The sequence below is a fragment of the Hemicordylus capensis genome, chromosome 2 (genome assembly GCF_027244095.1).
Source record: "Hemicordylus capensis ecotype Gifberg chromosome 2, rHemCap1.1.pri, whole genome shotgun sequence".
NCBI classification, from domain to species: Eukaryota; Metazoa; Chordata; class Lepidosauria; order Squamata; family Cordylidae; genus Hemicordylus; species Hemicordylus capensis.
In genome coordinates, this window is record NC_069658.1 from 180,935,217 (window position 1) to 180,961,115 (window position 25,899).

The following is a 25,899-nucleotide window of genomic DNA, read 5'->3' on the forward strand; positions in this document are numbered from 1 at the left end:
CCCATTCACACCTTATGTTCCACACTCGGACCACGAGTGGACAGTGCACAGGTGCAGATCTGGACACAAGGACAGCAATTCATACATAATGTTGAATACAGGCACTGCTTGACACTTCCTCTCTGTACCAGGCCTGTGAGGGGCCCGTGCCCAGGTTCACTTTGAAAAGAAACGCAACTACAGTCATGCAGACAAAATCACATACCAGTGTTCAGACACCTGCATACATCTAATACCTAATGTCTGAATAGGGCTTACATTTCACTTACCTTCAAGATGCCAATTATGTTCTGGATAGAGGTGGCCTCCTCCAGCAGCCCCCTGAGCATCTTCTTGAAGGATGCCATTTTCTCCTTCTAGGGGAGAAAGAGAACACCTTGAACTTTCAAGGGGAGAAAGAGAACATCAGTCATGAGTAGGAGACACAACCGGTCTTGAGAATACAACATTGAAAAATCACTCGTACTGACAGCGGTGTCACGTTTTCTTCGCAAGAGAAAAAGCGCAAGAAGAATTTACTTGGGTCCCTGGGTCCAGTTGGTCCACCCCGGACACCACCACGTGCAGGACTGCTGCTTTCACATTGAACAGCAGAGCCGGCTTCATTTTGCTGGAGGGAGAAATATTATATTTCGTAGTGTGAGAAGGACTGGTGATCCAGCCAATGGAAGCTCCTCTAAAGAAGAGGAACATGGCAACCCAGCAAAGTCTGTGATGGTTTTTCCTCTTTTTTCCTAAAACGTCCAATCCTGGTCTGGGAAGGACCTGATTGGGAGAAGGCTGTAATACTTAACAAATTAATGGTCATCTTTTAAAAAAGGGTTGATCACAGATCTTGCCTGGTTTGCCACTGCCCTTTCTCTGTGGACTATAAGCATACCTGAGTTCCGTAACGGTGTCCATGGTGAGGCTCAAGAGGAACCCAGGGTCTGGATGCTTCCCATTTGGAATTAACAAACGGGGATTCCATTTCTTGGAATTAAGGTGGGCTACCAGTTCTTGGTTACAGCCCAAGTCAGCCGGTCTATATGAATAATGAGAGATTAGCATCTCCTAGGGATGTGCGAACCGGTTCAGTTCCGGTTCGGCATTTCGATCCAAACCGAAACCCCCCTCCCCGGTTCGGTTCGGATTCGAACCGAACTGGTTGTGGTTTGTTTTGAACCGGTTCAGACCAGTTAGGACCGGTTAGGACACCTGAAAATTTGGTAGTATGGTAGCTGGTACGCAGGGGTACCTGTCGTCCAAACCCCAAAGCAATCGGACACTCATACGAGTTTTTATGAATTTTTGAAAAATATTTTTATTTTTTCTCATAGGATATAATGGGACTCGAACCAGGCCATTATTACCTATTGTGTAGCACCCATGGGTACCAACAACCATGCAAACCCTGAAGCAATCAGACACCCCTTTGATTTTTTATGAATATTTGAAATATTTTTAATTATTTTTCTCTTAGAGTATAATGGGACATGAACCAGTCCATATCCCCTATTGTGGAGCACCTAGGGGCACAAAGGTGGGGTGGGTGGTAGACAGGCAGGGGTGCCAACCACCCAAAAAATCCCAAGGCAATTGGACACTCCTCTGATTATTGGTGAATTGTTAAAATATTTTTGAATTCTTCATAGAGAATAATGAGGATTGCAGCAAATGTATAGCTTCACGTCGGGGGAAAAGGGGTGTTGTTGAGTGCAGTGTGGTGGCTGGTAGTTCCTAGGGTGGGCAAGGAAGCTACCTGAATTATTTGAAAGGAATTGGGCAAAGGGGTGATTTTTGGTTAATTGTTGAAGTTTACGTGTCTTTAAGGTTTCCCCCCATTAGATATAATGAAGGGTGTATCGCTTCATGTCGGGGGGAAAGGGGTGGCCTAGAGTGGTGTGGGGTTGGTGATAGTGCCGGTTATGGGCAGGGAAGCTACCTGAATTTTTTCAAAGGATTTGGGCAGAGGGCTGATTGTTGGTTAATTGTTGAAGTTTACGCGTCTTTAAGGTTTTTCCCCATAGAGAAGCATTGAGGTGTCAGCAGCCCCATAAGTGTACTTGGGGGGTGCTGGGGTGGTCCAGAGCGAGTGGTGGTGTAGTGCACATAGGGTGCCAACCACCCCCATGGGTTTCTAAGCCATGGGGTACAGGGTTCTGTTGTTTCTGAGGTATTGAGTGTGGATTCTATGATAGCAAATGAGATTTTCAATGAGACACCATGAATCCCCTCTAATATGCAGCGACTTCTCCAAGGTTGCAGGCAGGAATCTCTCTCAGTCCTATCTTGGAGAAGCCAGGGAGGGGACTTGGAACCTTCTGCTCTTCCCAGAGCGGCTCCATCCCCTAAGGGGAATCTCTTACAGTGCTAGTCTCCCATTCATATGCAACCAGGGTGGACCCCAACCTTCTCCCAACCTTGGAGAAGCCGCTGCCAGTCTGTGCAGACAATTCTGAGCTAGATGGACCTATGGTCTGACTCAGTCTATGGCAGCTTCCCATGTGTTCCTAAGTCCTTGCAACTCAGATTGCCAGCCAAAGCAATAGACAAGACACCATCTGAACGATGGCTTGGGCACAAACCCTCTCTAAAGCATGCCAACATGTTTGGATCGAAAGCTTATGCATACGTCCCAAAGGCCAGGAGAACCAAACTCAATCGCAAATGTGAACTGGGAGTGTTGGTTAGATATTCGCCTGGCCAAAAGGGATAGAGAACCTCTGACCGTACAAATGGAGAGGTCAGGATCTGCAATGTGTTGTCTTTTGAGGAGAGACAAGGGCCAACTAGGGATGATGTGCCAGAACTTGTGCCAGAGATCCAGGTGAAAGAGGCAAGATGTCTCACGATGCAAGAGCCAGACCGCGAACCCGAAGAATCTGTGTCACAACCAGAAGGAGGTTCAGAAGGGGATACAGATTAGAGAAGGGGCTGCACAGCCTGAGCCCAAACTGAGGCGCTGCTAGAGGCCCAACAAAGGGTTTTCACCCAAAAGGTTCTCACTCGTGACCAAAGGAGGAGAGCTACAAGAACCCAACACATGGCGAGAGAAAGAAAAGATGCCAGCTGACAAAAGGGGAGACATGGAGAAAAGCAGCATTCGAAGGAATTGATTCCCTGCACCAAAAGGAGACTTGAAGACTTGTGTCAATGCCCACAGGAAGAAAGACTGCGGGATGCAAGTGGGTCTTCAGAGTCAAGCAGGATGCAGAAGGGGAGGCAGAGCGCTACAAGGCGAGGCAAGTAGCCGAGGGATACTCCCAGATCTATGGTGAGGACTACAATGGGACCTTTGCACCACTTGTGACATACACTTCAATGAGGACACTGCTCAGCATAGCACCGGCCAGAAGAATGCAAGTTGAAGACATGAATGTAAAGACTGCCTTCCTTCATGGGGAAATCGAGGAAGACGTCTCTATGCAATAGCCACCAGGCTGGGAGGTACCTGGAAAGAAGGGGCTGCTTGTGTCCAAACCAGAAAGGAGCATCTATGGCTTCAAACAAGCAGCCAGAGTGTGGAATGAGAAACGAAATCAACTGCTACTTAAGGAGGGGTTGATGGAAGGAAAAGCTGACCCCTGCCTATATTCCAGATTCAGAGACAATAGATGGACTTACATCCTGACTTCGGTTGTTGACTTGATTATTACATGTGAAGAAAAACAAGATATCCATGAGACTGTACAGCACTGGAGCAAGGAGAGAGAGGTGAAGGAACTCGGAAACATCTCCAATTACCCTGGCATCCAAATCCAAAAGAGAAGGGGATTGCGCATTCCTTCTCCACCAGAAGCAGAAGATAAAGGATCTTCTCCAATGCCTGGTAGCTTCCTTGGTGCTTTGCTAAATAATCACAAACCCCAACAACAGCCTCTTGGAGGCCGTTTTCAGCAACAGCTCCCTGGTGACCACCAGTATCTGGTCTGACTTTTCACACTCTGATTTGCTTGCAGAAAAGCTTTGCCATATATGGGCAAAGCTTAAGTACACCAAAATATACCTGGGATACCAATAGGGCTGGCTCATTATAAGAGAATAGCAACTTGCGCTTGGATTGTGCCAGCTCAGATGCAGGTCTTTGATTAGAACATTGAAGTCCACTCCCCTCTTCCACAATCAAGCGTGAATACAGAAGCCACATCAAGCCACATCAAGCATGAATACAGAAGCCACATCAAACAGCTTGAGATGTCCCATGTGCAGCTTGGCTTGCTCTGTACAGGCCTCTGCTACAGGGTAAACTTGTCCCAGGCTAGTTAGATGGTCATGAACATGTTCCAAAGCCCAGCTTTCTAGATCATATGGAAGTTTTGGTGCTGACCATGAAACCTTAATGGAAAGAGAGAGAGAGAGAGAGAGAGAGAGAGAGAGAGAGAGAGAGAGAGAGAGAGAGAGAGAGAGCTTGAACTCTGCACAAGAGACTCCCGTGCTCCTTTGGAATTAGGTCAGAAATTGCACTTACTGTCAAGAAGCTACTACTCTTAGAGTTGGAGATGGAGATCCAGTGCATCGACCTTTTGCACCAGCTCTCCTAATGACCACTTGGGGTATTGGGAGTAGAGGTAGTTAGTGAGGGTCTCCTTACCTGTCCCTGCTTGTCTCTACTCTATGGCCCCTGCCTCGACTCCTCAGGTATTTCCAGTTAAGAGTCAGTCCTCTTCCTTTCCTCTTAGAGAGTAGATGGAAACATATCTCTCTCCCTTCTTATTCATTATGTAGCTGATAGATAGGACTAGGTTTCCCCTCTCTAAATGTACTTCACCAATACATCTTTTTCCTTTAGATTGTACAACAATCTCCATGCGTGTTCTTCAAATAATGGCAACAACTCAACTCTGCACTCTACTCTGTAACTGGTGTGGGTAGCTTCCTTTTGGCGCTTTGCTAATAAGATCCAGAAGATGCATAGCTATGTTGTGACCGGACATCACACCAAGACATTTCATAACCATATGCTAAGACAGAGATCTTTCTATCTTGGATGCGTTTTTGACCACATTTTGTCTGTTCCTTTTGCTCTTTTGGTTGTTGTTGTTGTTGTTGTTTTGTACTGAACATGTGAAACAACCTTGAAGTGAACTAATTACAAAGTCAGATTTCTTGTGATAGCCAAAGGAAAATTATAGCTTCTGTGGAATCCACCCCACGCCTATAGGCCTTACTACCTTGAAAGAAGTTTGCTTTTGCAACGGAAGGTTGGAAGGCCATTGCGGTAGATTCAGTCTAGAACACACAAGTCTACTTGGTGGCAGTGGTTAAAGGGGTCATTGGTCAGGAGATCCATGTCTGGTGTTAGCAGCAGAGCAGATCCTTCTAGGGGCACACCAAGGTAATTTGGGCATCCGGACTGCCCAGCCACGAGCCCCCACCCCCACGCGAGGCTCCCCAAAACTTCCTTTGGGGGCCCCACCCCACCAAAGCTCCATTAAAAAACCAAACCAAAGACTCTAATTGTGGCTGAGGGGTGGCAGCGAGGGGGGAGGGACGGTGTCTTGAAGCAACTGAGTATCTTGAAGCAACTGAGATGCACGCCTGTGCAGTTTAGAGATCATCGCAAGCCCGTGACATTATGGGGGGCAACTCAAGTTGTTCGGAGGGCAACCCAAGCCCTGATATTGTTCAAAACTGAGCCGGCTTCATCCAGGTCAGGGTCTCCTTGGAAGTCCAACTGGCGCTTCCCCCCTCTGTCAAGGAAGGATGTTGAGAAATGGAATACAGAAGCAAACAACTACTTCTCTTATTTATATCTCATGTTTCAACGCAACTGTTCTCAAAGTGGTTTACATACAAAAAGGAGAAGAAAGTGGCCCCCTGTCCCCCAAAGAGCTCGCAATCTAAAAAGAAGCACAAGGGAGAAGCTTGTGCCAGTCACGGAAGGAATGCTGTTCTGGAGTTGTCGCCTAACAGAAAACCTGAATTGGTCATAAAGGTCTGGTGCCAGCTGTTCAATGTCTGGGCATGAAATAAAGAGGGTAAGCTAGCATCACCAAGTACCAGATGTCCTCTTGTCTAATCAAGTGCTGAGCCTCCAGCAGGATTGTAAACGGAGAGCAGGAGCAAGCCCCAAATCCAGCCCTATGGCCATTGGTGCTCCTGTGGAGACAGCCTCTCATAATGCATGACTGAGCCACCTCTCCTGGCTTCAGATTCTCTTTCAGCCATGAAACACACTGGGTGGCCGTGGGCCAGTCACTATTCTCCGCCTAGCCTACCTCAGGAGGCTGTTGCAAGGATAACATGGAGAACTCTACCCTCAGGGAGGAGTAAGTAAGTAAGTAAGTAAAACTTTATTTCGGTCGTAGACCAGCAATACAACAATATTAAAATAATAATGATAATAACAATAAGATGATAATATAAAATCAGACTACATTTATACGCATTTGGCATATTATATAACAATATTTGGCCACGATATGAATAACATCTGGATTAGGATTAGTGAGCAAGTAGTTTAAATAGAAATCCTCTCCACGACCCGGAAAATTTATCAAAAGTGGGTCAATTTGTTTGCGTCTTATGTCTCTGTAATATTCACAATGCAGTAAAACATGAGCAGTTGTTTCAACGTTACCAGATCCACAAGGGCATAATCTTGATGTGTATGGTATACCCTGGAATCTCCCATGGAGCACAGCTATTGGGAGAGCATTTACACGGGCAAGTGTTAGAGCTCGTCTAAATTTTGGAATTAAAATGCTACTTAGATATGTAGCAGGCTTGAGCTCGGTGCACTGGCTACCTATGTAGATGCTACTCGGTAACTTTGCATGATCCATCTGCAACTCCATGTCATGGATATGTTGCACAATTTCTCTTCTGGCCTGATCGAAACCTAATCTAATAAAATCATCATGAGAGAATCCATATAATAGAAGTTTTTCTGTAATTGCCAATTTCCAATTGGATTTAAAGGAGTCTTCCAGAATTAAATGCACTAAGCCGACTTTCATGAAAACCAATTTTAACCAGTAGAGTATGATAGATCTCCAATAGTGTGATTCAAATCTAACCAGACCCACCTCCCTTCTAATAACAGTATTTGGGACACAACATGGCAGCTGTAATATAGTTCTTATGAACTTAGTTTGCAGTGTTTCTAACGGAGCAAAATTACTAAATGGGCCCAATTGTGCACCATACATTATCTGAGGATACCCTTTGGCCAATAGTAATTTTATTGCAACAGGGATGTACAGAGCTCCCCGTGAAAAATAAAATGATTTGATCAGATTGATTGATAATTGGGCACTCTGAATAATATGTTTTTGATGCGCAATACGGGAACCAGATGAGTGGAATACAACACCTAAGTATTTATAAGATTGAACTTGTTCAATTGTGTTCCCATTCATGTGCCAGGTATATCTCTTTGGCCGTTTAGCAAACACCAAAACTTTTGTCTTTTGGTGGTTTACCTCTATCATCTCTCTGTTACAAAATGAACTTAATTGTGCTAGTGCTCGACGTAGTCCTATGGGCGTCTGGGATAAAAGGATCATATCGTCTGCATACAGCAGGACTGCAATGTGTTTCTGTGCCAGTTTTGGAGGGTGCATAGACATGTCAGATAAACAGCTCACCACTGAGTTGATATAGATGTTAAATAAAGTAGGTGCCAAAATACAACCCTGCTTTACCCCTTTACTAGTTGGAACATCTGACGTTAAATAACCATACTGGTTGCAGCGGACCCGCAATCGAGACTTCTCATATAGTTTATAAATTAATAATAGTAACCTCTTATCAATTTCCAAATCTATTAGTTTTTGCCAGAGCCTGTCTCTTGATATGGAATCAAATGCCGATTTCAGATCTATAAATGCAGTATAAAGTGCAGCACCCGACTTAGCTGTATATTTTTCAACAAGATAATGGAGGGTCAGGGCATGTTCTGTAGTAGATCGACCTGTTCGAAAGCCAGCCTGTTCAACTGCAAGAATGTTCTTTTCCTCAATCCAGTCCACCAGCTTAATTGCTAAGTGTTTAGCATAAATTTTACTAATCACACTCAGGAGGCTTATAGGCCTATAATTTGCAGGATCACTCCGTTTACCTTTTTTGTATATTGGGACTATTATCGCCACTCCCCATTGTGGTGGAATTTTTGCCGTATTATCAATAAACGTGAACAGAGAGGCTAAAACTGGAACCCACCAGTCTAGGTTAGACAGAATCACCTCTATAGTAATATAATCGGTTCCAGGGGCTCTGCCTTTTTAAAATTGTCTTACAAGACCTTCTACTTCCAAGCAGGAGACCGAGTCCCATCTTGGGGGGTCAGTTATATATGCCTCAACATTCACCGTTATGGCGTCATTTCGTCTATACATTTCGTGAAAATGATTTTCCCATTTATCAGCTGGAATTATACAATCAGGTAAAGTGGGGGCTCTTCCTAATGAAGGTGCTACCAAGCGCCAAAAGGTGCTTTGATTTTTCAGTTTGGCCGCTTCTATTAACTCCTCCCCTCTCTGTATCATCCACTGAGATTTCTTTTGCTTTAATAGTCTCTTATATTGCCTCCTCATTATTAGTAAACCCTGTACATTGAAGTTAGTTGTATCATCTGTGTATCTATCAAATGCCTTTATTAATGAACCTTTTGCCTCTTGGCAGTCTCTATCAAACCAGGGACGAGAAAGAACTTTCCGTCCAGTTTTTGGCCTAGTGTTAATGAGCATTGGGTGTATTAAGGTTAAGAGGCTATCATAGTGTTCTAGCAGGCAGATACCATCAGGGGCAGATGTCCCTTGAATAATAACATTCCGTAACAACTGGGCTTTTGAGGAGTTTAGTAAATCAGTAAGACGTGCAGCCTGCCCAACCGTCCATTTTACCCTTTGTGGGGCATTTCCCTTTGGTATGCCCAAAGCCCATTCACAGTCCAAAGAACTTCTCCCTCTTAGTGTTATGTTCAGCAATAATGGAAAATGGTCACTTTCCGGGCGAGGTATCACTTGAAAGTACCCCACCCATGGTGCTAAATTTCTTGTTACAGCAACATAATCAATTAATGAGGGATTTGGGCCCGTCCAGTGCGTATACTCAGCCGGATAATCCGGTTGCATTGCACCATTGAGCAAGTGTAGGTCCAATTTATGGAGAGTTGATAATAAATTCAGACCTGAAAAATTAATTATAACATCCTTCGACTGCCTTATTATTAGGGGAGAAGGGGTAGGTAGCATTACCGGGTAGAAATGGTATTTTGCAAAAACTGCCTCATTATTCTTCCCCAATCGGGCATTAAAATCACCAGCAATAATCAGATGAGAATCATGATGTACTATTAATATATCTGTAATAAAGGTTTCCAGTTTGGCCCATATCTCTGTCACCTCTGTACTTGAACTCATTGGTGGTATATAAATATTAATCAGTATAATTTAAAGGTCCCAATAATAAGTTGGGTAGCAAGGGCATAAGGGTCTAACTTAGTAAGCAGGGACAGTTGTGAAGTCAGAGCTGTGGAGGACTGAGCCACCTCTCCTGGCTTCAGATTCTCTTTCAGCCATGAAACACACTGGGTGGCCGTGGGCCAGTCACTATTCTCCGCCTAGCCTACCTCAGAAGGCTGTTGCAAGGATAACATGGAGAACAGGCATGACTTGCCAGACAAGATCTCTCCGGGTGTGGCGGACGCTTTCCCACCATTGGCTCCTGGCAGCGGAAGAGCGGAGCCATGTCTTAATCACCCCTCCACATGACCAACAAGCGGAGGGCTGGGTGCAAGTGCCTCTCTCTGTTCCCGCCGGGAAAGACCACGGACGGACCCCCGCTCCCTTCTCCGATTCTCTGCCCAGCCTCCAAATGTGATCCTTACCAGCACTGGCAGGATCGCCCAGTCCTGGGTCAGAAATGGGTGGCTGGGTGGGTGGGATGGAGGAGAGAGGAAACGGAAGCTGGAGGCGCACCGCACCGCCTGTTTGAACCGTGTGGCGGCCGAGCCATGGCTGCTCCCAGGAAGAAACTTAAAGTCGAAGTGACTTGCTCCGTTTGCAAGGAGCTTTTTGCAGACCCGGTATTAACTGCGTGTGGGCACAATTTTTGCCGGCTCTGCATTTCCCAGTGCTGGGCAGATTCGCCTTCAGAGGCTACTTGCCTTCAGTGCCGAGAGAGCATCCAGCAGACAGGACTGAAGCCAAACAGGCAACTTGCTAATGTGGCTGCGATCATCGAAGAGCTGAGTGTACAGCCGAAGGAGCAAGAAGCAGCAGGAAGGTGGAGAGTCTGCGAGAGGCACCAGGAGCCCCGGAAGCTTTTCTGCAAGGTGGATGAAGCCCCCATCTGCGTGGTGTGCGACCGATCCAAGCAGCACTGAGAGCACAACATGGTTCCTATGCAGGAGGCTGCCCAGGAGTACCAGGTAGGAACTTCTTGTTGTGGCATGGAGGGAAGCAATACTGGCGTGTGCTTTGAGAGGCGCTTGGGCAGGATTGAAGGGAAAATTGAGTGCTGGGCTTGAAAAGGGAATGAAATGACCCCACCCTGAGCTTCCAGCCTTGGAGCAGGAATTTAAGGGCTCAGAGAGCGACCGCCCCAGCCTTGAAGCCCAGCTCAGGAAAAGAAGGCTAAAACTCTCTGCAAAAAGTTCCCCTGGAGTTTGGACAGGCAGGTAGGCAAACCCAGACTACAACTGGATCTAGTAACCTCACCAGACAATGAATTTATTGTAACTTCTCAGTATTGATTTATTATAATAGTAATGCGTCTCCATTATTAAAACAATAAAGACTGCAACTTACAGAAATTAACATGTGACCCAAATCTGAATACAAACTCAAGGTAATTTGAGACCCCTCCCCTCCTTTTTCCTCACAACATCTAGTAGTGGGCCATGATGTAAGGTAATGTGTGTCCTGGACTCCTCCTGGCAACCACAGAGCCCTGTGGTTTTCTTTGGTAGAATACAGGAGGGGTTTGCCATTGCCTCCTCCCGTGCAGTATGAGATCGTGCCTTTCAGCATCTTTCTATATTGCTGCTGCCTAATATGGGTGTTTACCAGCGGGGATTTGAACCGGCAACCTCTGGCTTGCTAGTCAAGTCATTTCCCTGCTGTGCCATTATTTGACTGAGCAAGCAACAACTTTGTCTGTCTCTGTCTTCCTAAGTGTAATGTAGTATGTATCATCATTCATTGCATCATAATTCTGATGTTTGAGATACAAGCCAACTTCACAGGGTTGTTGTGAGGAAAAACCTAAATATGTAGTGCACCACTCTGGGCTACTTGGAGGGAGAGTGGGATAAAGAATGTAAAAATAAATATGTCTTGACACCATGCAGAACTCAGTAACGAGAATCCCAAGGAACACATTAGAAGCAAGCCTTTTATACTGGAATCCTCAACTTCAGTTAGAAACTGTGGTTACAAGCAAAGAAGTGTGTACTGTCCCTCTCCTTGATCTGTCTGACAGCCTTGAGGTGCATCAGGGAGATGAAAGAGAGGATCATGAATGATTTTGTGCAAGTGTCATCCACAGTAACATGCAAGAAGCCCACGTGCTAGCCTGTGCTGCCAAGGAGCAGAGCGGAGGGGAGGGCCAGCAGACCCACACACCTTTCTCCTCCCCCTGGTAGGCATACTGGTCTATGCAAGTCTCTGTGCTTCTCACTTTGGTGGATGGCACCTAGCAGCCAATGCTTCACCGCACCTCGCTTGTTAGAGTTCAGGATGAATGTGGCAGGAGCTGGTCACCCCCGGACCAAGTTTGTAATCTCCAAAGCCACAAATTCTTCAACACACCAACACACTCTTGCTTTTTCTGTGCAATTCTCCATTTGGTCTAGAGAACCCGTGCTTTCTGAAAGCTTCCTTTAGAGCAAGGTATGACCTGCTCGCGTCGGCTGTGCAGGCGGTGAGAATAAAGAGTATACCTAGGGAAGATAGAATCTGCCCTTGTAGTTAGAGGGAGATTGAAACCATCCAACATGTATTGCTCCCTTGTCTGTTTTACAGAGAGTTAAGACCCTCCCTGATATCTTCTTGTCTGGCACCCTTTCCAGGATGCTCAGAACATTTTTGTGTCTCTTAGGGCCAGCAGCAACATGCCTCCTGGCCATGAAGGAGGAGGATCCATGGAGAACAGGGCTTGCCTGTAAAGCAGAACCCTTTATAGCCCTCCCAGAGATGGTGATATGAAAGGAAACCCCTTGATTCATTCCCTGGGCCTGCTTTGGATCTTCTTTACAGATATCATGGGAGCATTGTGGAATTAAAAGGGCATGGCTGAAGGCGTCCTCAGGTTGAATTCAAACCCAGTTATCCATGGATCCTATATCGTGCGGACCGCTAGGGGCCTTGGGAGTAGAGGTCGTGAGTGGGGGTCTCCCTCCACTATTCTACCTGCCTCTACTCTATGACCCCTGATCTGACTCTTCCGCACTTCCTGTGCTGATGAGTCTCAATCCTTCCTTTCCCAATCAATCAGGGCGGCTGGAAGGAAGGGCGCGGCCTGCTCCCCACCCGTTAAATGTGTAGAAAGTTGATCTTTATGGAAGGAGCGGAGGCAGCAGTGCCCGGGCTGACGCCTTGCCTGCACATGCTCCAAGCGATGTGCTTGCAAGATGGCCAGTTTGAAGAACTACTCCGAGAGAGAGAAAATAAGATTCCAGGATCAGAGTTACATTATCGATTGATTGATTTTATTGAACGTATTTATGTACCAGCTGAAACGTATGTCTCTGGGAGGTTTACAATAAACAGTACACATGAAACAAAAATAAAACATGAAAATCATTTATTGTCCTTGCTGATAATGTGAAAGACACCAATTTTTGTATGATACTGAAAACAAATTCCCGCAATTAATACATCCTTTATTGGGTCTGTTGGGCAAAGCATCTCAAAAGGGAAAACCTCTTCTGGCCATGACTTCCTGATGGAGGAAAGAAGGGCTGGATAAGGGCCGCTTCTCGGCCATGGTGGTGATGGACTTCCTGGCCCCTGCTCAGCGGTCGCTGCAGCGGTGCTGGCGAGAGGGAAGACAGGGAATGTGGCGGCACTCACGGCAGGAATCAGCTGCACCTGCTCGGCTGCTGGACAGTGGAGCGCCACAGGATAGATCCAGGCCACGGACCCTGAGTTGGACATCAATGTTCGAGGTTGTTGTGTCTTATAGACAGGTCATTAGAGTTGAATGACGTCTTCCCTTTCATCAATGGACCAGATCCCATTGGCCTGTACATTGGGTAGTGAGGTCTTCCAGTCCCATGCCTTCATAGGTCTCTTGCATGGTTGGCTTTGATGTACTGGAGGGCTTCACGCGGTACACGTACCCTGAGTTGGATGAACTCGGTCCAACAGAGTGTGGATTTGGAAAACAGGGACCTATGTAACATAAAGGGGAGGAGGGTTAACGCAATGCAGTTTTTAAAAAAGCCTTGCCATGAACTGGAGCACAACTTCTTATGATGCTGCTATGTGGAAGAACTGCATACAGACAGCACTGTGTGTGCTGTCAGCCTAAATTCTGTGTGTGCACCGACAGCCTAAATTCGGCAACAAGCAAGGTTGAGTTCTGCGATGAGATAACTGATGCAAATTAAACCCCTTCCCATTATTTCTCTCACTTTGAACAAAACGATTGTGCTTCTGTTGACTATAGGAATGGAAAGGGAAGGGTACACAGCCATGAAGTTGTGGCCTCTGAACACTGGAAATCAGCAACAACAACAAATATTTCTATACCGCTTTCAACAAATGTTTCCAAAGCGGTTTACATAGAGAAATCATATATAAATAAGATGGATCCCTGTCCCCAGAGGGCTGACAATCTAAAAAGAAACCTAAGAGTCACTGGAGGTGCTGTGCTGGGGGTGGATAGGGCCAGTTACTCTCCCCCTGGTAAATAAAGAGAATCACCATGTTAAAAAGGTGCCCCTTTGCCCCGTTAGCAGGGTCCTTCAGCATTCAAGGCCCAGGGGTCCTTCAACAGTATCAACATCCTCTTAAGAACCATTTGCGTACCTTTCTAAAATCACAGGGGCTAGAAATTGGCTTTTTGTTTCAAAGAGGGACAGAAAGCTGAGACTCAAGAAGCTGAATTCTGTAACCGGATCCTGAAGACATTTTGGCACTTTAAAAATGCTGAAAATGGTCCCAATAACTACACAGCTCTGAACAACATTCTTCTGCCATCCATCCTCTTGTAGTCAAAGCTCCACATGATTGACCCTTCCAAGAGAATCAACACCTCCTTGGGAATATCATTTTTTGTATGTATGAGGGCAAGTTGGGTTCCAGCATTTTTCAAAACTGGTAGGGCATGCTATTCAGTTTGGCCCTCCCTTTCTTCGCTCCAGGTGCTGAAAGAGCTTCAGGTACTCCGGGGGAGACAGAGGCCTGGGATCTTCAATTGGATCTGAAGGTGTGGAACCCCATGCGATGCCCAGAGCTGTTTCAGCATCTTCCTCTGAGGCGGATTCTTCAGTTCAGGAATTTGGTGGTAGAGGGTCAAGGTCCGGCTGCTTAGGTGGTTGAGTTCTTTTATCTCTTGACTGAGACCAAGACCGGCAGTGCTGAGGAGAATGTGATTGGGACCGAGTGTCTGGATGGTCCAATCTCCCCAGATATTGGTTTCGATGTGGAGCTCAAGAGCAAGGGTGAAGATAGCGTCCTCTATCACCAATGCCAGATTTGCCGTCGAAGAAGTTAGTGGAACGATCAGGCATGATCAGATGGAGAGTAGTCTCAGTGTCGAGGTTCTCAGCAGCAATATGCCGAATCCTATGGGATAGTGTTTTGGAAAGTACAGATGGTGAGGGGATTCCCTGTGGCCCGGAGAGTGTTGGTATCACGTAGGGTCTCTTCTAGATCATTGGTATCGTGCAGGAGACTCTTTTCAGTCCGGAGGCAGCCGGTCTTGAGAAGATCAGCTAGTTTTGATGGTATCATCCTCCATATGTGCTTTGTTGATGTCACCTTCAGGATCGGAGGGCGATCTTGGTGTGACTTCTCTGGGGTCTCCCTTGTTGGGAGTGGAGCGGTCTCTCGAGTCTATGTTGGGATGGTAATGATCCCTGTCTTGGCCCGGAAGTCACTGTGCAGACTTAAGGTTTGTAGATACTCAAGTCAGCTTTTTTGTAATCAGAGCTGCTGACTGAGACTTTTTTGTGGACTTTAGGTAGTAGAGATATCAGGGTGGGAGTGACGAGCTTCACGGGCGACACTCTATTGGCAGCACAGTGTAGTGTGTGCATTGGCTGAGGAATCTTTTCATTCGTAGTTGGTGAAAAATGCTGAAAATAGAAAGAAATATAGAAACACTTGATTTACTTAGGATGCACATTCTCAAGTCCTGGGGAACCCTAGAAAAGGCTGGGTTTTGGGTCAGCACCAGCTGAACCAGTGGCAACTGCAACCAAACCTCCCCAGATGATCTGAATAGGCAGCAGCAGGGTTAATGAAGAAGGTAGCATTTCCTCTAATATCTTGGGCCCAAGCCCCAGAGACCAGCCTGGCTGCTGTATTCTACATACATTCGGCATACTACAGACAAAAACTGCCCAATGTACAGTGCATGGCACTAGTGCAGGATGTTACCAGCATATGCGCCACTGTTTCCAGGTGGTCTATCTCCAGGAATGGACGTAGCTGGCGTATCAGCCTAAGCTGATAGAAAGCCCTCCTGGCCACTGCCTCAACCTGAGAGACCAGGAAGAGGCTTGGGTCCAGAAGTACTCCCAGACTACATACGGGCTCTTTCTGGGAGAGTGTAACTCCATCCAAAACAGGCAGATCTAAGCCACTTCCTATGTCCCAACTTCCCACCATGAGTACCTTTGTCTTCCTTGGATTCAGCCTCAGTTTGTTCTCCCTCATCCGGCTCATCACAGACTCCAGGTAAGTCTTTCGGGAAGTTAGGCCATTTCCTAATGAAGTTGACATGGAGAAAGAGGTTTGGGTGTCAGCACATGGGTAACACCCTGCACCAAATCCCTGACGATGTCCCCGCACCAATCCATGTAGATATTAAAAAACATTTGAGATAGAATGGAGCCCTGTGCAACCCCATACAATAGCTCTCATTTGGAAGAGCAACGATCTCCAAGCAACAGCATCTGGGACCTACATGAGAAATAGGAGTGGAGCCACTGCAAAGCGGTGCCTCTCACTCCCTACCCCTCTCCCTACCCCTTCAGGCGCTCCAGGAGGTGCCATGATTCACTGATATCAAAAGGATCGGCTGAGAGACCCACAAGGATCCACAGGCTCACACTCCCCCTGTCAATTCCCAATTGGAGATCACCCAACAGGCCAACCAAGTCCTTCTCAACCCCATAGCCCACCCGAAAGCCATTTTGAAATGGGCCCAGATCATCTCCTTCTTCGAAGACTCCTGGAGCTGAGATGACACTACCCTCTCAATCCCCTTGCCCTACCATGGGAGGTTGGAGACAGGCCTAGAATGGCATCCAATGCAGGTTTCTTCAACAGTGGTCTAATCATGGCCTTCCTGAGGCAAGGAGGCATCCTGCCCTTCCTCAGAGAAGCATTAATGATGCTTCCAAGACCTTCTCCAATCACCTCCTTGCTAGATGGTATAAGCCATGTTGGGCAAGGATCAAGAAAACAGGTAGTCAAGTGAAGTCTCCCAAGCAGCTTGTCCACATCCTCTGCGCTCACAAATGGAAAATGATCCAATTTCACTGTGCAAGAGGAGCTGCCGGACACCTCCACAATAGACTCTGCACTACCTGTAGAGTCTAGTTCCGTTGGATGAAGAGAGTTTTCATCTGCAAACATCTCGTTTAAAATGTCAAAGTGGGTAACTGATGGATCCAAATATTCATTCAAGGGAGGAGGATCATGTACTAACCCTTTGACAACTCGAGACAACTCTGCTGAACGGGAGCTTGCAGAAGCAATGCGGGCAGAAAAGAACTGCTTCTTTGTGGCACGCATGTGATTGATGGATGGAGTGCTGTCAAGTCGGTGTCGACTCTTAGCGACCACATCATTTTGATAATGGAAAGGTAAAATGTTCATAATAAAACATGATTTTGCCGTCGAATGAATTCTTTGCTTTGCATCAATATTGGGTTTCTGTATCATGTACCTTTTTCACATAAGAAGTAATATAGCTACTCCTGCTAACTTGGCAAAGAGGTACCTTTAACTTGGTGATTCTCTTTATTTAGCGGGGGAGAGTAACTGGCCCCATCCACCCCCAGCACAGTATCTCCAGTGACAGTTGCTGGTGTCTGTCTTATGTTTCTTTTTAGATTGTGAGCCCTTTGGGGAAAGGGATCCATCTTATTGATTTATTATTTCTCTGTTTAAACCACCCTGAGCCATTTTTGGAAGGGCGGTATAGAAATAGAATAGATTATAAAGAATAAATACTTCCAAATTGGATCTATCCGGTTTCTAATGTCAGAAAATGAAATTAGAGCCCAAGAACATGTTTCCCATTTCAGGAGTAACCTGAAGGGTGTGTCTGTGAGGTGAGACCTCTGTGCTTGGAATTTGAGCAAAAGCTTTACAGATCCTACACATGATTGCTGTCTGGAACACAAGTCCGAAGGGATGGAATCAGGATGACAGAAATGGGGATCAGCTGAGTCAAAGACAGCAGCCAAGACAGGAGGTTCATTGAGGCCGGGTGGGCCAACGTATATGACAACACTTGGCTTGGTGGATCCTGGGTGGTTTAGTCCTGCATTCAGTGTTTGTGTACAATTCCATATGGGAACACGAACCAGTGATCCTGTTCTTACGTGTGCACGGAAGGTGTCAGGGTTTCCATATGAGAGCCACTTTCACTTTGACAAGCAACACTACTATAACACTGGGGGGAAACAAAACATAAAATTGTAACCCTCAAAAGAGTTTGCATTGGGGAAGACATATTACTGAATGACCTCAAACCTGAAAGAAAGAGCCAGCTATTTGTACTTGCATTCAATAAAATGAGAGAGAAAGAGAGAGAGAGACCTTTCCTCTAGGAACTGGGATGGCTGTTTTGGAATTTGGACTGTTAGCCCATCCATCAGTAGTTCTAGCCTGTCATGAAAGAAAAAAAGAACGTCACATGATCCAGGCCAGTCAATCTAATCCAGCAGAAGTGACTTTCTTTCCAACTAGTATCATAAAGGGGAGATTGAAAAATACCCAACCCACCAACCAACCCATTCACAAGAAGCAACTCCAAAATCTCACGGAACATAGGCAACTAAGCAGGGGGAATGTATCTTTTTTCCAGAGATTTACATCGGAGGATAAAATGGGGCACAAGCTGGGGCAAGTCCTCTCCGCCTCTCCCTGTTCTTTCTTCTGTTTTTCCTCAGCATCCAGCCCTCAGAGGGATACCTGCTATCGTTCACCGGGCTCCCCAGAGCTCACCTGTCTATCGACAGACCTATCTTCCATTAATTGGCGTAATTCTTAAGCGAAGCTGGTGGCACTCCCGACATCTCGAAGGGAATCCCGCAACGTAAAGATGCATTGTGCAAAGCAGTCTGTCCTGAATCTACTGCCACTGGGTAACTTCAAGTTCTATTATTGTTGTAGTAGTTGTTCTCTCTCAGCCTAGGAAACGATACAAAAAGACAAAAGATTGAGTCTCCGGCTCAAATGGCTATTCAAACACTCCCACCCGCTCCATTCTGATACTCATACAATTACCAAACTCCTCCTCCTCCTCATTGAAGTCCTCCAGGACAAGATCATCTGAAGGGAAGAGAAGAGAAGAGAAAAGATTGGGTTTTCTTCTTTCAATTGGCTATGAGAAACGTTAAGGAGGGACAGGTCCATGTTGAATAAATGAGGAGGTTCTAATGGGTCACTTTTTGCACTGGGCTTGCTAAAGGGGAAGACAGGCATGGCTTCCAGACCTCGCAGTTTAGCTGCAAGGACTTTCCCAAGAAGAACCGTGTTTGCCCATGTGAGAGGGGTTGGGAGTTTGAGACATGCCCACTCGGGAGGCCTGCCACAGAGAGGTCAGAGCAAAACTGGTGCTCCTTGGACGAATGATGACCTTTGTCACCCAGGCCCATTCTGGGATTCCAAGGAGACAGTTCTGCCCTCCCCACTTCCCTGGAAATTGGCATTACCTTTGATGGTGCTTTTAATCAAATGATGTGTCAAGTCATCTTCTATGCGCAAGAGAGCCTTGTGTGTGGTCAGCTGTAGAAATAAAGACAGACATGTTTCTTTCATGTCAATGTGACACCATATCCAAAGCAGTGAAGAATTGAAGATGATCCAGTTGGGAAGAAAGTTGAGGATTCCCAAAGATGGAGTGTGGCTCTTCTGGGCACTGGGCAGCCAGAAGAGACATGGGGTGGGGGTGGGTGACAGCTCTGTCCTGTTCCTCCTGTTCCTTGGTGAGCCCCAGTGGAAACAGCCCCTCTCCAGCAAGTGTGCTGCCAGGCAGCCCCCGTGTGAGCAGAGACCAATCAGAAGTCTTCTGCTGAACCTGGAACCTGACAAGGGGTCCCAGAGGATGCTGAAGCAGAGCCAAGCCATGTCTACAGCAGGGTACTTACTTCCACATTGGGCAGTCTGGCCACAAGCTGCAGGACGTAGACGTAGGCTTCTCGGCCCAAAGCCTGCAGCTGGGGCTCCTCTGATTCAATATACCTGTGGAGCTCCTGTGGGTTGAAACAGCAGCTCAGAGTCATCGCACTGGCCTAAATCATCCCTTGCCATGCTACTGAGAGTTAAGCCCAGTAGGAATTTGTTCCACTACAGGAACATCCCTTGGTTGCATCCCAAAGGAGTCTAAGAAGGATCTAATTCCATATAAACATTCCCCCAACCAATAAAGTTGACAAGATCTTCAATATTTCTGAAAGTTGCTTAAGGGAGTGATGGTTTTCTCTGTCTTCTCAGCCAGTTGGCTTCTAATAAGGAAGTGACCTAGATGTATCTTAAATACACAAAGAGGATGGGCCTCGTTTCTGTCAGGCCACGTTCGGATGTCGGAGAGGATGAAGACAGAAGCCCCATTCACACCTTATATTGCACACTCGGACCGTGAGTGGAGGGTTCACAGGCACAGATCTGGACACAGGGACTGCATTTCATACATGCTGTTGAATACAGGCACTGCTTGACACTCCCTCTCTGTACCAGGCCTGTGAGGGGCCCGTGCCCAGGTTCACTTTGAAAAGAAATGCAACTACAGTCATGCAGACAAAATCATGTCAGCGTTCAGACACCTGCACGCATCTGCTACCTAATGTCCCAATAGGGCTTTCATTGCGCTTACCTTCAAGATGCCAATGGTGCTGTAGACAGAGGGGGCCTCCTCCAGCAACCCCCTGAGCATATTCTTAAAGGATGCCATTGTCTCCTTCAAGGGGGAAAGAGAAGATCAGTCATGAGTAGGAGACACAACTGGTCTTGAGAATACAACATTGAAAAGTCACTGGTACTGACAGTGGTATCACCTTTTCTTCGCAAGAGAAAAAAGCCCAAGAAGAATTTACCTGGGTCCTTGGGTCCACTTGGTTCAGCCCGGACACCGCCACGTTGAGGACTGCTGCCTTGAGATTGAAGGGCATAGGCGGCTTCATTTTGCTGGAGGGAGAAAGATGAGATTTCGTAGTGTGAGAAGGGCTGGTGATCCAGCCAATGGAAGCTCCTCTAGAGAAGAGGAACATGGTAACCCAGCAAGCGTCAAAAACGACAACAGGTCTGTCATGGTTTCCCTTCTTTTTTCCAAAAATGACCAATCCCCGTCTGGGGAGGCCCTGGTTCGCAACCAGGCCATAGTACTTAAGAAGATTTGTTTCTAAAAGAAAAACCTTCACTTCAATGGCCATCTTTTGGGAAAGGGGAGATCCAGTTACAGATCTGGCCTGGTTTGCCACGGCCCTTTCCTGACACAACCGCCTCCTATTTAATCCCCGTGGGCTATAAGTATACGTGAGTTCCGTGACGGTGTCCAGGCTTAACCTCAGCAGGAACCCAGGGTCCGGATGCTTCTTGACATCCTCCATAATTTCCTGGCAGAGATCAAAGAGCAGAAGAGAGTTAGTCACTACCCACGGACTTCCTTGGGATAGCTCCACCCCCAAACACACACTTTGGACTGAGCCCTCGCTTGGGCATTCCCTTCCATTCTCTGCCACATCTCACTCACCAGTACGGCTTCCGCAGCCTCATTCTTATCATAGGTCAGGAGTTGACCACCCTGCGAACTGACGTCTTTGACGTCTTCTATTACGGTGGACAGGAACTGGGTCCAGCTGAAGATGACCTGAAAATTAGAAGCACTGAACTGTTAGTGATGGAAGGACTCTCTGTGCCTTCCTGCAAATGGAGCGGGCACCCTTACTTGGTGGGCTGCTCTCAAGTCCTTTCTGGGGACACCACCCGCTCCATGGAATATCCTGCAGCTGCTGCTTCTCAGGGAGAGTGCAGAACTGGGGAAAGGATCAGAGCAGAGAGTGGGTGCTCCCAGATCCCGGATGGAAGAAATGCCTCTCACAGAGATGTCTTGAGCTCTGTGGAGGAAGGCCCTCTACTCAAAGGTTCCCTACCTCAGCTCTGTCCATTTCCTCCATGAGAGTTGTCAGACCTGGAAGGGAATAAGAATGGGAAGGGAGGGGGGATTCAGGACTTGAATTCCCATGAGGAATTAACCAATGGGAATTCCCTTTGTTGGCATTCAGGCTGGCTCCCGGGCTCCCAAGCACCAGCTGGCTCACCTTCCCTAAAGAGTCAGCCCCAGTCCCAACCATTCCCCAGGAGCCTGGGGCACCTCCTCACCGATGGTGACTCCTGAGACGGCTGAAGTGCCCCCTGAGGGAGTTGGAGGTGGCGCTGGAGTTGGCTCAATACGTCGCCAGGACCTCCCTCTGGGGGGCTTGCCCTTGCTGGAGTCACTGGTGGGGGAGGACTTAAAGATCTGCCTACAGCAAAGGCAGACTCTTCGCAACCTAGAAGAGAGCAGGGAGAAGGTGAGGATGTGACCCTTAAGCAGACATTGGCAGGAGAGGGGGCCAATGGGGCAGGGAAGGATTGCAGAACAGAAGGAGGGGCAGCAATACAGGTAGCCCAATAGGCTTCCAGGTGGTGCACCGTCCTCCTTCTGGCTGAGGAATTGGGTCTAGACAGCTGCTCCAACGCTTTGGGGCAGAGACCTTTGACATATGGGGTGCAGTCAGCCTGGTCAGCCCAGCTCAGCCAGATTATTTTAGAGCTGGGAAAGGTGCAGAAAAGGCCCACGAAGGAGCAGAGGGGTGGAACATGGAGGCAGAATTACAGGCTCCGAAGGCACTGCCAGGGACACCAGGCAGCTGCACTTAGAGGTGGTGCTGCTGGTGCTGGACTGCACACTCCTAGGCGCTCCAGCCCCCTCCTCCTGCTTGCGACCCAGCCTCCTCCTCTAGGTGCTACAGCCCCCTCCTCCTGCTTGCGACCCAGCCTCCTCCTCTACTCTGAGCTCATTCCATCGGGTTACTCTGCTAAAGGAGGGGTTGATTCAAATTCCCCTCTACTATCCGGACCTCCGTGAAGGAACGTCACAGTAGGCATGTTCAGAGCTGGTGCCCTTCCTAATCGGGCAGGTGGGCAGGCAGGCAGGCGGGGGTCTCTAGTCAGACCTGGCCCGGAACAGAGGGAGCAAGGCAAAGCTGTTATGGAATCCTACTAACCGTGCAAAGAAGCCTTTCCTCATCTTCTCCCCCATTTCCCTCCCTGTCTAACTATTTTCCCCTGACTAACTATCCCTCCTCTAACTAAAAGCTGACTGTCCCTCCCTCCCCCCCAGATCCCTCCCAAAACCACCCCAAACAAACAAGAAACAACAAGCAACAAAATAACAAACACTAACACTAACTGTAACACTGAATAAATAAATAGATAAATAAATAAATAAATTGATAAATAAACAAATAGATGAATAAATAGATGGATAAACAGAAACACAAACAGAAACCGACTCTCTAACTCTCTCTCTCCTCTCTATCTCTCCAACTCCTCTCCACCTCGCCTCCTCCCTCCTCGCCTAACTCACCCACAAAGAGCAGCTGAGCCCCGGAGGTATCATAAAAGAGGATGTGTCATGAGCCTCAGCAATGGCCATTGGTCCTCTTGCCTCTAGTGGTTGCTTCAGGACTTGGAGGCATGCCCTGCCAACTGGGCAAAGAGGCACCTTTTCAAAGGGCTGATTCTCTTTATTGAGCAGAGGCCGCGCGGGCAAGCAGTTGGCCCTACCCACCCCCTGCCCAGTAACCCTCCAGTGGCGGTTGCTGATGTCAATCTTAGGTTTCTCTTTAGATTGTGAGCCTTTGGGGGCAGGGAGCCATCATTTTCCTTTATCCTTACTCCACTTAAACTGCTTTGGAAACTTGTGTCGAAAAGCGGTATATCAATAGTGGTAGTAGTAGAAGTTCTTCCAAACCTCACCCTTCCTGTCCATATGTCTGTTGATCTGAGAAATCAGAGGACTCTCTTCCCCACCATGTTGAAAGCGAAACCACCACAGGCCCCTCAGAGGAGACCCCTCCACCGTCACTCACTGCCATTCATCCCAAGACTTGGTTGCTGGGATGTGCTCTTGTTTCAGCCCAACACGGGGACTCATTCCTTCAGCGCAATCCTGACACTGATTCTCACCTGAGGGGACACACATCACTTTGCTGGCTCTGCCCTCTGGCCACAGCTCTCTGCTCTTTCCAGAGTGTGGCGATGCTGTCACTTGCTTGCCAGAAGGCAGCGTGGAGCAGTTCGGTGGCTGCTTAGCCTTCTCCACTCTGCCTCTTCATCCCTGACTGCTGCATTATTCAGCGGAGGGTGGTGGAAGACGTAGCAGCAGGATTCTCCCTCCCTTCCTCCTTCCCTCTGAGTCTCAAAGTCAAGAGCTGATGCCCCAAATGGAAGGAAGCTCTGAGCAGCTGCCTGGCTTCCCTCTGGACTCTCTTGTTTGGGGAACAGCAGGGCTCTCATTCGCGTGCTTGGAGAGGAGGAGACCCAGTGGAAGTGAAGGAGGGAGGAGGCTACTGACGGAATAGTGCAGCAGTCAAGCACAGAGAAGCAGCCACTTGTCTTCTGCATGCTGCCTCTCACCAGGTGCCCCATGCAAAGAGCCAGCAACGTTCAGCAGAGAAAAATAGGGCCTCTCTTGTATCCCTCATCTAATATGGAGCCCTGAGGAACACCATATGAAAGGGAAGAAAGGGAAGGGGGCGAGGAAATGTAGAGGGCCAGGAGGGTAGTACTGACCCTGGTCCATTGGTGCCGAGCAGGTCTCCTCACAAGTGGCAGGCAGCAGAAAAGCAGGAGAAGGACTGAGACGTGACATACAGATACCACTCACAAGCTTGAGAAGCAGTATGGGGAAAGTCCGTATAGATTTGGATTGAGTTCTGATCCCGAGAGCAGGGGCTGGGCCAGGAGGAGTCGTACTTCAAAACCTGCTTGGAGGCCATGCATCAGTCATAGCTGGAGGGGCCAATATTCAGGTAGAAGAATGAGTTCATGGATGCTGGAGTTGGCCCATTTGGGTGCAGACCCAAGGAACAGAAGTCTGGAAATAACTTGAGTGATGTGTATGTGCAGGTTTGAAGGGGTGACCTTAAACTTCTCTGAGAAGTGGGATGTCTCTTCCAGTGGAGAGCGAAAGTTTTCTGAACTCTTAACGGCTGAGTCCTCACCAGCTCATGAGGTTTACAAGTAGAGGGAGTTCCCTGTCCTAAAAAGGGTGAGTGGACAACCATGAGGGTCAATCTCAAGTGTTGTTTAGCTTTCCACAACTGCTTGGGATACCAACATTGCTCGCTGCTATAAGCTGCAGCTACATTGCTTTCATAGCGCTGTAGAACTGACAAATGATATTATGGTGAACAGCATAGCCATTGCCTGATGACGTCTGAAGACTTGGGGAAGTCTGTTTCCTGATGTCTGCTCTTCAGAGTCACAATGGCACCAGCTTCCGGCCAGCCTTTGAACCCCAACGTGAGTGACAACATGACACACGATGGTGGACTTCTCTCAGGAAAGGCACATGCTCCAGGCTTGAACGCTCATTGCCCAGATCCTAAAGGCGGCAACTGCTGAAAGAAACCTAGAGGAGGAAAACCTGGTCAGCATAGCTCCAGAGATGATTGACAGTCTGTCTACACAATAGAAAGGAGGATACCCGTTTCTCACAGAGAAGCAAACAGCAGGTTGGATTGAAAGAACAGGAAAGAGAGAGAGAGAGAGAGAGCGAGAGAGAGAGAGAGGGGGGTCTTTTAATGTAGCAACCAGGACTGAGAGGAATAGTTTTGTTATTGATTCAGGCGCTACCCCAAACATCCTGAATTCCCCTCAACTGTTGATAGATGTATACAAAAATGACAAAGTTGTTGTTTGGTTTGCTGATGGGAACAATAGTTATTCATCCAGGAGAGGAACTGCTGAACTGTATAGTAAGCAATTGGATGGGGAAATGGAAAAGATTTTGATCCAAGATGTCCTCTTAGTCCCTGATATGAAGAGTAACTTGACCTCTGTGAGAGATGGAGTCAATCAAAGTTGCAAAGTGACTTTGCAGGACAAAGTTTGCTACATCCGCTAAGAAGGATGATTTCCTGATGAAAGCCTATATGCATAAAGATGTGCTTTTTCAATTGGACTGTGTAACTGAACAGGCCAGGCTTGCAGCCTCATGCAAACACAAGAACTTTTCGACCACATGGTCTAAAAGACTAGCACATAGTCATATCCATGTGATAAATGAGCTTGGGGGAAATGGCATTAGGAAGGACTTTAAAGTGGAGTCATGCAGAGAAGCTGCCACAAGGGGTCAGTGTTGCTGATTTAATCAAGGGGTGAGACCCAGCTTTTCTGCACAGACACAGACAGAGTCACAGTGTCCCTTGGAGCTCATACATTCTGCTGTCATAGAAACATAGGAAGCTGCCATCTCCTGAGTCAGACCATTGGTCCATCTAGCTCAGTATTGTCTACA